Source organism: Capsicum annuum, chromosome 5 (genome assembly GCF_002878395.1).
Source record: "Capsicum annuum cultivar UCD-10X-F1 chromosome 5, UCD10Xv1.1, whole genome shotgun sequence".
Taxonomy (NCBI): Eukaryota; Viridiplantae; Streptophyta; class Magnoliopsida; order Solanales; family Solanaceae; genus Capsicum; species Capsicum annuum.
In genome coordinates this window covers 187150625-187163921 of record NC_061115.1, presented here as the reverse complement: position 1 = coordinate 187163921, position 13297 = coordinate 187150625, and positions in this window count along the sequence as shown.

The following is a 13297-nucleotide window of genomic DNA, read 5'->3' as shown; positions in this document are numbered from 1 at the left end:
AAGTACTGAATAAAGAGCATGAAATCTGTAGATATGGAGAATATGTGGAAATCTATAAATATGGAGTATGCATGAAAATCTATAAATGCTGAAGATACATGAAAATCTGTAGATACTGAGGATGCATGACCAAGCATATAACATGAACTTAGTAAAATTTGTAAACTAAAATAATGAAATAATTGAAATCTATATGCTTTGGTTAAACAACACTAAGATTGAATAATTGAAGTGGGACTGTTACTGTGATTGCATCTGAGATTGTGGGAGGTATCATCTAACCGACATACCCTAATTTGAGCTAATCTGGGTCTAACTAGTAACCCCAATTAGAAGGGTGTTAATACCATGTCATGGGTACTAATGCTGGATGTGTGGATCTACTAAACTGATATAATGTCCAAAGGACTAAGGGTGTTAAGCCTGAACTGACGGGTGATCCTTGTGAGATAGTCAAGCCTAATGTGACGTGTGACTTCTCATATCCTACTCTAGCGAGTATAGGGACTGATACAAACAACTCTGCCTATCTAACATGGATGCCTCCATCCTACACTCATTCGGTGCTAAATCCTACTCCCAACTAAAAGTCACTGAAATACTAGACTGTTCTGAGTTTAACTGACTGATAACTGACTATTTAGATAATGCTCATAGTATGTTCTGAAGACTATTCTTTAATATACTGAGACTAGACTGCATAAGCGGCTATGGTTTTTGGGTATTCAATACCCCAGGACTCAAAAAAACCAATGGTAAAGTGACACTAGCTTAGGGGACAAAGCATGAAGGATTTTTCTTAAATCAATCACACTTGTAGGCATTTTATCAAACACTTGTAGTTCATTGTTTAAAAACAATCATAGGAATGTCATAGAAATTTTAGAAATAGCATGAATTCGATGCAATAGTATTAAATCATGGTATAATTCAATAAATAATAATATTAAAACATGGAGGATTGATTAACAACAATAATTTCATTGAATCATGGTATAAAATCAATAGTACGTGGAAATTCATGGGTTAAATCATAAGTTTAAATTAATTAACTTGCAAAGATCAAGATTTTATAATTTAAATAGGATACTTGGACTACATGAATGAAAGGAATCCATGGATGAACATTTAACATACCCAGGATAATGAATTTAGGAGGATTGATGGAGATTTCTTGAAATTGACCTTGATTCTTGAGACCTAGGGTTTGTATTTTAGACTGAAAGCTCTTAAATTTAGGGTAAAATTGAGTGAATAATGAAGTAATAGGTTAATTAGCAGGGAATTTTGTGTTAAAAGTTAACTGGGGTGAGGAGAAAAAGACTTTAATGCCCTCAAATTTAAAACTCAGAATTACTGAAAATTCTTGATTTTGTGTGATGGCGCGACACGGTGCTATCGCGCTGTGTTACTGGAATTGGACAATTGAAAAAATGCATAGTGGCACGACGTAGTGCAATCTTGTTGCCACCTTGTTAATGACCTGGAATCTCACTGCGACACAGTGGCATCGCATAGGATCACGGGAGAATGACAATTCTGAACTAAGCTTATGGAGCGACGTGCCAACATTGTGGAGGCCCATTGGTTTTTGAAAACTATTATTCAGATTGTGTTCGCAACGTGCTAAGGGTAAAAATGATGGTGTTTAATGACTGAAACTTAAAATCCCATAACTTCTTATCCGGCTATCGAATATGGGCGAATTTTATATCATTGGAAAGTTAATTCAATTTCCTATGTAATGGTAGGCTCTAAACTGAAAAAATAATGAGTGTTTCAAATATTATATATATGAATACTCATGTATTGGGACTTTAATTATGCTAGAGAAATATGGGGTATTACAATATCTCCCCTTGGGATCATTCTTCCTTGAATAAGACTGGTTAAGCTGAGGGAAAACTAATGGACTGAGCTTACACACTAATCATATATATCTGATGCATGGAATACATGACTAAACTGGATCATGAATTCATAACTGACATGAACATGGTGTGCAACTTAAACTGAGCATGGCAGAGAGAAATCTTAAGATGATTAGTACCTTATACTGAATCTGGATTTGCTGAGTAAAGATGAGGGTACTTGGTCCACATATCTTCTTTTGCTTCACAAGTGGCTCCCTCAACGGATTGATTCCACCAAAGAACTTTGACAAATAGAACTTCTTTGTTCCTTAGTCTACGAACTTGATGATCAAGAGTTTCAACTGGAACTTCCTGAAAGGAAAGACTATTCTGAATATCTATACTTTCTAATGAAACAACTATAGCTGGATCACTAATACACTTTTTCAACAATGAGACATGGAACAATGGGTGTACTGAGGCTAAATCTAAAGGAAAATCAAGCTCGTAAGCTACCTTTCTAAAATGACTTAGAATTCTGAAGGTACCGTCATATCGGGTTCTGATTTTCCCTTTCTTGCCGAATCTCTTCACTCCCTTCATGGGAGAGATTTTTAAGTATACAAAATCACCAACCTCAAAATAGAGATCCTTTCTCCTTACATAAGCATATGATTTCTGTCAGCTCTGGGCAGCCCTAAGCCTTTCTCTGATCAACTAAACCTTCTTTAACGTATCAAACACCAAGTCAGACCCTACTACTATGGCCTCACCCACTTTAAACCAACCAATTAGAGATCTATATCTCCTATCATAGAGAGCCTCAAATGGAACCATCTGGATATTGGAATGATATCTATTATTATATACGACTTCGATCAAAGGCAAGTGGTCATCCCAACTACCTTTAAAATTAAGTACGCATGCTCTCAGCATATCTTCTAGAGTTTGAATGGTCCGTTCTACTTGACCATCTTTCTGAGGGTAGAAAGCTAAATTAAGCTGCACTTGGGTACCAAGAACCTTTTTGAATGCTTTTCAAAAGTGAGAGTTAAAATGGGTACCTCTATCTGAGATGATAGATAAGGGAACACCTTGTAACCTGACCAACTCTCTGAGATAGAGTTTGGCATAGTCCTTGGGTGAATAAGAGGTATAGACTAGCAAAAATTAAGCTGATTTGTCATCCAGACTATGATAACTCAAATAGAATCATGATAGTGATGAGTACGAGGCAAATCCATCACAAAGTTAATGTTAACTTTCTCCTATTTCCAAGTGGGAATACTGAACTCTTGCATGGACCCACTAAGATTCTGGTGCTTAATCTTAACTTGTTGGCGCATAGAGCGTTTAGCTATAAAATCTGTAATGTCTCTCTTCATCCTACTCCACTAATAGATCTCTCACAAATCGTGGTACATGTTAGTGGCCCCTGGATAAATAGAGTAATGCACACCATGCACTTCTACAAGAATTCACTGCCTCAAGTCATCTATACTAGGAACACACAATCTTCCCTGATAATGCAAAATACCATCTCCTCCTTGGGAGAAAGCCTCCATTTTCTAATTCTGACTTCTTCTTTCAACTTAACTAAACTGGGATCTCTATCCTGCTTTTCCTTAACATCAAAAACTAGAGATATTGGGTCTGATGAATCCCTGATCTAGAAGATCCTTTAGCTGTTCTTTCAACTCCTTGAGTTCAACTAGAGCCATTCTATATGGAAGAATAGACATGGGCTGAGTATCTGGAAGAAGGTCTATTTCAAAGTCAATTTTTCTTTCAGGAGGAACTCTTGGAAGATCTTCAGGAAATACATCTGAGAATTCATTTACTACTAGAACTAATTTAAAAGTTGAAGTTTCTGAGTTAGTCTGTGACTCACACAAGATGTTAAATACACCCCCTTTGATATCATCTATCTCGCTCTAAGGTACGAAATCAACTGACCCCTAAGAGCTGGTACTACCCCTCCATTCAAGGACTGGTTCATTTGGGAATTGAAAATAAACTATTCTATTTCTATAATAAACTGAGGCAATGCATAAGTGGAGCTAATACATGCCAAGAATGACGTCAAAATCTGCCATCTCTAACACCATGAGATGAACTAAAGTAACTTTATAAGATATTATGATTGAGCAGTTCCTATATACCTGTTTGGCTACGATGGAAACACCTACTGGGGTAGATACTAAAAAGGGCTCTACTAGAGCTTCAGGACTAACTCCAAAATTGATGGCTATATATAGAGTTACAAAATAAAGAGAAGCTCCAGGGTTTAGTAAGGCATAAATATGTAATGAAAAGACCTTCAATGTACCAGTAACTATGTTAGGAGAATTTTCCTGATCTTGGCGGGACTGAAGAGCATATAATCTATTCGGACGCTGAACACTGGTAGCACTGGAAGTGGCACCCTACTGAGTTGGGAAACCGAATGGAACTAATGACTAATAGGACTGGCCCTATTGGCGCACATCCTTACCTTTTTGAGCAACAACCTGATACTCTCGAATCGATGGCCTGGTTTTCCACACCTGAAACATATATCACTACCCGCTCTACACTCACCCTAATGGTGTCTGCCATATTTCTGACATAGAGGATTTGTACGAGCCCTGCTAACACTGACCTGGGACTTAGATCCTGGTGCTCTATCCCTATTGTCGTTTCTGAATTTGGGTACAGAAGCACTTTAAGAGGGTACTAGGCCGAAGGCCTCTGATGAAATTGAGGACAGTTACCACCCTCTGACTTTGGCTGACTGAAGTTAAAACTACCCGTCCTAGACCTTTTGTTTCCTTTCTCCCTCTCCTTAATCTTCTGCTCCTCTATCTATTGAGGATGGATCATCAGCTTAGCCAAGTCCATCTCACTAATCAGCATTGTAGTCCTGCACTCCTTGACCATACTATCAGATATCCAGACACAAACTTACTCATCCCAGATATATTATGAGCTACCATATGAGGAGCATATCTAGCTAACTGATTAAACTTGAGGGAATACTCCCTCACGCTTATGCTTCTCTGCCTCAAGTTAATAAACTCTAATACCTTGGCCTCCCTCAACTCTAATAGGAAGAATTTATCTAAGAAAGCCATACAAAACTCTTCCCATTCTACAGGCCCCGCATCAATACCCCTATCTACCTTCTACTTCTTAAACTAAATATGGGATAATCCTATATCTGATATCCATTAAACTTAGAACTCTGACTAGATTTCACCCCCATAGTATCTGTGGCCTTCTAAACCATATCTAAGAATTCTTATAGATCCTCTTCAGACATGGATCCCATAAAAAAAGGAGGATTTATCTGGGTGAAATCCTAAATTCTGGTTGCAGCAGTTTTAGCCAATGGGTTGGCCGGAACAATAGTTAGGCATTCATTCTATGCTACTACAAAGTTCACTAGAGTAGTGAACATAGTTTTAAATTTTGTGTCAGAGACATGCTTATCCAGAGGATCTGAGTGGACGGGATGAGAGGCTGGCTGGTTTCCTATTCTTTTTTCATTATTTTTAGGAGTCACGTTCTATAAATGGAATAAATAAATAGATTAGACAGGGAGTTTCACTTGAGCTCATGCTCACTCACACGACATGAATACTGAAAGAAGGAAAACTTTTTCCTAATCGCCTTGTAGCTTCTCATCCGTAAGTGTGGCACGCTTCACACCCATACACAAGACTCTAATTGACACTGCTTTCATACTATTTGACACTTTAAAACCTTAGGATTTGATATCATGTTTGAAATGACCTGAGAGTACACCCTGGGCGTCACATGGTGCTTACAGTCCCGAGGGACAACAATCTAAGCCATGAGCTATTACCTGCTATGAGCACTGGATAACATGATCATAAATACAAAAGAATATTTACATGCCATAAGGTTTTAATAACTGAATTCAAAATTGAAATATGAGTCTATAGAAATAACTGACTGAATCTAATAAAATACTGATAAACTAGATAGCTAACTGTAATGTCTGCCTACTGAATAACTGAGTTTAATATCTGATAAGCCTCTAAAACTAAATAACTGTGAGTTGATGGGATATGCCCCAACTAACTACTAAATTAAGTTATGAAATAAAGTAAGCCTATCCTCAAAGTATGAGGACTCACTACTGCTACTGCTGAGGATCTAATAAGTCTAATCGCAAGTTGGAAACTGAGCATTAGAACCTATGATATAACACATCACAACGTAAAAGAAAAGGTATGTGATCAGTACTTTGAATGTAATGGTATGCTAAATGAGGTAGGATTATATGCATGGTTTCAAGAACATAATTAATAATTTACTGAATATGTATGTAAAGCATAAAGTACTGAATAGAGAGCATGAAATCTGTAGATACAGGGAATATGTAGAAATCTATAAATATTAAGTATTCATGAAAATCGATAAATACTAAAGATACATGAAAATCTGTAGATACTTAGGATGCATGACCAAGTATATAACATGAACTGAGAAAAATCTGTAAACTGAAATACTTAAATTACTGAAATCTGTATGCTTTTGTCAAACAACACTAAGACTGAATAACTAAATTGGGATTGTAACTAAGACTATATCTGAGACTGTGGGAGGTATCATCTAACCGACATTCCCCAATTTGAGCTAATCGGGGTCCAACCTGTAACCCCAATTGGAAGGGTGTTAATACCATGCCATGGGTGCTAACATTGGCTATGTGGATCCACTAAACTGATATAATAGCCAAAGGACTAAGGGTGTCAATTTTAAACTAACGGGTGACCCTTGTGAGATAGTCAAGCCTAATATGACGGGAGATTTCTTATATTCTACGTTGGCTATGTAGTTCTGGAGTATAGGGATAGCTACTAACGACTATGCCTATCTAATGGGGAAGTCGCCATCCGTAAATTTACTCGGTGCTAAATCGTACTCCCAATTGAAAAACACTGAAATACTAGATTGTTCTGAGTTTTTAACTGACTGATAATTGACTATTCTGATAATGATCATAGTGTGTTTTGAAGACTATTCTATAATGTACTAAGACTAGACTACATAAACAACTATGGTTTTTGGGTAGTCAATACCCCCAGGACTCAAAAACAACAATGGTAAAATGACACTAAAGCTTGGGGGACAAAGCATGTAGGCTTTTATTATATCAATCACTCTTGTAGGCATTTTATCAAACACTTGTTGTTCATGGTTTAAAACAATCATAAGAATGTTATGGAACTTACAGAAATAGCATGAATTAGACATAATAGTATTAAATTATGGTTTAATTCAATAAATAATAATATTAAAACATGGAGGATTGAATAACAACAATAATTTCATTAAATCATGGTATAAAATCAATAGTACATGGAAATTCATGGGTGAAATCACAATTAAAATCAATTAACTTGTAAAGATTAAGATTTTATAATTTAAATAGGATACTTGGATTCCATGGATGAAAGGAATCCATGGATGAACATCTAACATTCCTAGGATAATGAATTTAGGAGGATTGATGTAGAGTTCTTGAGATTGACCTTGATTCTTGAAAGCTAGGGTTTGTATTTTAGAGAGAAAGCTCCTGAATTTGGGGGAAAATGAAGTGAATAGTGAAGTAATAGGTTAATTAGGGGGGAATTTCGTGTTAAAGGATAACTGGTGTGAGGGGAAAAAGACTTTAATGCCCTCAGATTTAAAACTCAGAATTACTGAAAAATTTCTGATTTTGTGGGCTGGCGCAATGCGGTGCTATTGTGCCGTGTCATCGGAATTGGACAATTGGAAAAATGCACAGTGGCGCAACGCGGTGCAATTGCGTTGCCACCTGAAATCTCACCGCGATGCAGTGGTATCACGTGGGATCACTGGAAATTGATAATTCTGAACTGAGCCTATGGATCGACGTGCCAACATCGTGGAGGCCCACGGGTTTTTGACAACTGTCATCTAAAATGGCTCCGCGATGCACTAAGGGTCAAAATGACGGTGTTTAATGACTAAAACTTAAAATCGTCATAACTTCTTATGCAGTTATCAGATTTGGGTCAATTTTATATTGTTGAAAAGCTAATTCAATTTCCTATGCAATGGAAGGCTCTAAACTGAAAAAATAATGAGTTTTTTGAAAATTATATATATGAAGACTCATGTATTGGGACTTAAATTATGCTAGAGAAATATGGGGTATTACATTAGTCTTCTTAGTTGCGCAAAATTATATAGATCAATTTGTATGTAATAAGAATGTAATCAATGATTTTGTAAAGATTTGACTTTAAAAACAAGATAAAATATTAAATATAGAAACAACAAAGAAAAAAAAAACTGACAGCAAGGGAAATAGGTACTGCATGACCAAAGAAAAAGTGATGATGTAAAATGTATAGGTTCTTACACTAAAAAATATGTTTATATTTATATTATTATATTAAAGTGTGAAGAATCTTTGAATAATAATTTAAAATTTTACACTTCAATTTTATTTTTTTGCAATAAATAAACTTATTTAATTTTAATTAATCAAATGTTACAACATGTGGCTAAACTAGTAAATAAAAAAAATGAACTACAAAAGCTACACCGTTTTAAAGACAAATGCAAATTATATCGATCTCCCTCCTTATGGCATTCACCTTCTTCCTAGCCTCCTGGTAGAAACTCTCAATCCCAACAAATTCATCCACTAACAAAACTTTGTGGGGCAAATCTAATTTTTGTTGTGCAATGAAAAGGATCATCTCGCACGCCTGCCTCTTCTCAAGGGCATCGAAGTATAACTTAATATTTTCATTGAAGATCTCCTTTTGACATTGAAATAAATTTCTATTGTTAGTAAATATTTAAATGAAATCAATTTGTAAAAACAAAGACAAACTTTAAAAAATAACTTGTTGGGTGATGAAGCGAGGGATAGTGTCAATGGTATTGCTGGAGCCTATAGTGACTACAAAAATTGATTTAAAATTGTTGTGTGATGAAACTGTATAACTAGGAATGTATTTATAGTAGCGGTGAATGGTAATTATTTATATTATTACTGATTTTTTTGGGGATGTATATATATATTATTATCTATAAAAATCGCATAAAATATCAATATCCTATAATTTTTGAACAATCAATGATCCACTCATTTTAACTAGTCTAAATTCATTGGTTCACCTATTTGACAACCTTGCATGTGAAATACTTTATGCATTAATGGTGCAAATATTTTTATATGCTATAAATATAATTTCCTTTGTGATATAACATATTAGTTGTCATTCTTATTAGGACACTATTTATGATCTCCATAACAAAAATGTTACTTACAATTTCTTCACAAGTAATCCGATCAAGTATTTGAATATTAAAAATAATGACTAATTCATAATGTGACATATATAAAAAGAAAACTTTATCCTCGATTCAATGAGAATTTTTACGAAATCCTTTCATTTAACACATCTAGTAAAACAGAACTTAATTATACTCTTTTGTTTTGGGCACAAACCATTTAAAAATTGAATCTCTTGCAATTGATTGAATGAGAACTATAGAACTTCCTACTATGATAATTTTAAGGGATAAATTTAAAGCTATTTTCTAAGTTGAAAATTCTGCAACTCCTTAATTAAAACGAGATAAACTAAATTTTAAAGTTTCTCACTTTCTCACTCATTGATTCAAACTTATTTTTATGTAAAAAATTTAAACGCAATTTTTTTTATCCATATGTAAAATATAAATTTTAATTGGGTTCCATAAATAAGTTCAAACGCAATCAAAGTTGGAATAAAGACTTTTTAAATAACAACATATATTAAATATAACAATAATAAAAATAACAACTTATAATTTTAAAAAAAAATTGAACTATAAAAAGTATGTCATTCTAAAGACAAACACAAATCATAGCGATCTCCCTCCTTATGGCATACAACTTCATCCTAGCCTCTTGGTAGAAACTCTGAAACCCAATAAATTCATATATATATATAGAACTTTGTGGACTAAATCTAGTTCCTGAAGGGCAATGAGAAGGTTCATCTCGCAAGTATGCCTCTTCTCGTGGGAATAGAAGTATAACTTAACCTTTTCATTGAAGATCTTCTTTTGACATTAAAATAAATTTTTCTATCATTAGTAAATATGTAAATGAAATCAATTCTTAAAAACAAAGAAAAACTTTGAAGATAACTTGTTGGGTGATTGAGAGAGGGATTGTGTCGGTAGTTATGTTGGAGTCTATAGCGACTGCAAAAATTGATTTAAAATTGTTGTGTGATGAAACTGTGTAACTAAGGATGTATTTATAGTAGCCGTGAATGGTAAATATTTATATTATTAACTATTTTACTGGGAATGTATATATATTACTGTCACGATAAAAAATAAGGATCATAATGGCACTTATCACAATGAATCTTGACCAGTAAGCTCATAACCTTAACTGATGCCCAAAGGGTAAAAAGATAGAAATAACCCCAAGGCAAGGCTTCTAGAATGAAGTCGAACCATACAAGTGTAAATTATGCGGAAAGATACATAACCATCAATAAGCCATAATTCTCAAAACTAGGTGTTAATAGCGCAAGAACTACTAATACAATCCATGAGTCAAATACATCAGAAAAACCAATAGGAATGATGTTTGTCCCTGAACACTAGTAAAGAAATAAACTAATACGGAAAGATACGAGTGGACCCTGGACACAAGTAAGTCCTACCACTACCTTTAATACTCTGAAGGCGCCCAAAATCAAGCCACATGAAGCACACCCGACCTGGATCTGCACTAATAGGAGTGAGTATGGTTCACTTATACTTATTAGGTATCACAGACCGAGCAAAGTAGAAAATAAAGAATACAAAATAAACACTAAGGGCATGTCACAAACAATAAGAAAATGTCCCACAACAATAGCTCACACCGTTTGCATTAACAGTTCTAATGTATATAAATCACATATATTGCAACAATCCAACAAGGTAGTACACAAGTATACATTATATCACATACACTTAGAAACAAGGAAGGACATGAATATACAAGATAGCCAAGTACAATAAATGGAAGATAGAACAATTAAAGATATGACAAGGCAATATGGAAATTCAATCACAACTAAGCACAATAAAGTAAATGCAATGTGCAAGAAGATGCTGATGCTGATAATGATGCACGAGACCATCACAAAGTTTCCATATACAACGATGGAGGCAAGCCTCCCGATGTTGCACCCATGAAGGATTCATTAACCCATATACTATACCATATACACCTACTAAGGCAAGCATCCCATTGCAAGACCTGTGGGGATTCGTCAACCCATATACAACCAATATCCATGACTTTTCTTCAGCATAACCTTTAGAGAAGGTTTATAAGATCCAATATCCAATATCTGTATCCACGACTCCTATTCGATACCTCCCTTGGAGAAGGTCTATAATATTCGATGTTCCTAGTGCTTTTAGAGTCTTCAGCATTTCCAATATTGTAGTGTTTCTAGAGCACATACATAACATAAGACAAAATTAAGTACACATTAAAAAACAAGAAGTCTCTATATATATACAAAATGTATACCAAAGAAGTGAAATTATACATGTGATGCCATGAGGATGATGATGTAATGTTCATAAACACTTACAATAAGTATTTCCACAACCATCCATATGATGTATTTTCCACAACCAACAACAATGATATATTTCCACAACCACGTGAGCTAATATCCGCTCATTGTTTCCACCATTCATGAAATTTCATATGATTCATATGCCAATAAAGTATGAATATAACACAATACACCAATGATACGCCAATAGGATTTTCAACAATGTAGTACAATTATTCATATGAATTTAAGGCTATCAACTTCATATAGGACCCCACTCGGTCACACCTATCACATAATATGTCAAAACCAATAATTATATCACATATAGGCCCCCACACCGGCACAACACATTAAGATAGCCAATTTTATTATTAGTTCTCATCCCCTAAACATGCAGTTTGTATACAAATTAACTACCCAGCCCAGTATGAAAGAGTTGAGTCATAACCTATCTCGAATGCCAAAACTGATATGCTATACTTCAAACTTAAAGCCTTACTTTTCATGGACGATTTTGAAATTAACTAAAACTAAAAAATCTATAATCTACATTTCAAAACAAAGCCAATGATACCCATATTTCCTACTTTTGGTTTGGGATCAAAATGGACCCCAAAAATGGATTTCAAAAAAGAGGTGCAAAATCAAAACTTTATTTAAAAAATGTGTTTCCCATACCATATAGAAATCGACAGCTGAATACCCAAGTCAGGAATCACAGTTGTTTTGAAGATGAAATTGAGGAAAAACAAGTAATTATAGTATTAGAAACATTATTCAAGTGAAAAATGAGTAAAATTGGGGTTTAAAATCAAGCCCTAAGGTTTGGGGTAGGGGGTGAACAATAATCAAGAAATTAATTTAAGAAAGAGCGAATTGTTACCTTAAATCTATAATAGAATTGAGAAATGGGTGTTAATCTAGCTTCCCAAGCACCCAAAGCTTCACTTTTGAGCTCTCACATATTTTTAGGGTTTTTGGCTCTTAAGAATGAGTGAGAATTGACCAATTTGTGTCTTAAGGGGTCTATTTATACCCATACCAGGTTCTCAGATGCTGCAATCGCACAACCAAATGTGCAATCACAGTACCTAGCTGTAGGAGAAGATATGGCGATCTCCATAGGGCATTATGCGATCACACTACTCTCTTCCATGACAGATGACAAGTAAAACTTGGTGAGCATTCAAGTATCCTCTAAGGCCTCGGGATTCATTTGGAATCCGATATATTCAAATGAATTATGTAACCACACTAAATTCAATGCTCCGAACTCAATGGCAATATTAGATTTTCAAAAGACATTGTTCCACAAAGTTAGCACCTAAAACCTAAAATTATATTTTTCTAAACCGAGGGTCAAAATGAGATTTAAAAGCCATAAAACTAGACCAAATATGTTACCACCCTAAAATTGATGTTTAGGATCTGCTGGCACAGTTCGTTCTTCCATCCTCTCATGGATCAAATGATAACCGCATAAGTCCATAATAAAGCTCTTGAAGGCACCAAATTCCACAATATCGCATAAATGACATGAAAAGGCATCGAGGATCACGCCAATCACTCCAACACTTCAAAAATACTACAATGGAACTATGGGAAGGGCTAAAATATTTAAAACACATAGAAACACATAATTCAAATATTTCATCAAAATTTCAGTTTATTACATCATCCACCACTAAGAATCTAGTTTTTCCTTAAACTAAGATAAAGAAATACTCAAATCAACCAAGAGTTAGGAATAAGATCTATGCATATCAGACTCGACCTCCCACGTAGCCTCATCTAAAGGTCGATGTCACCATTGAACCTTAACCATACATA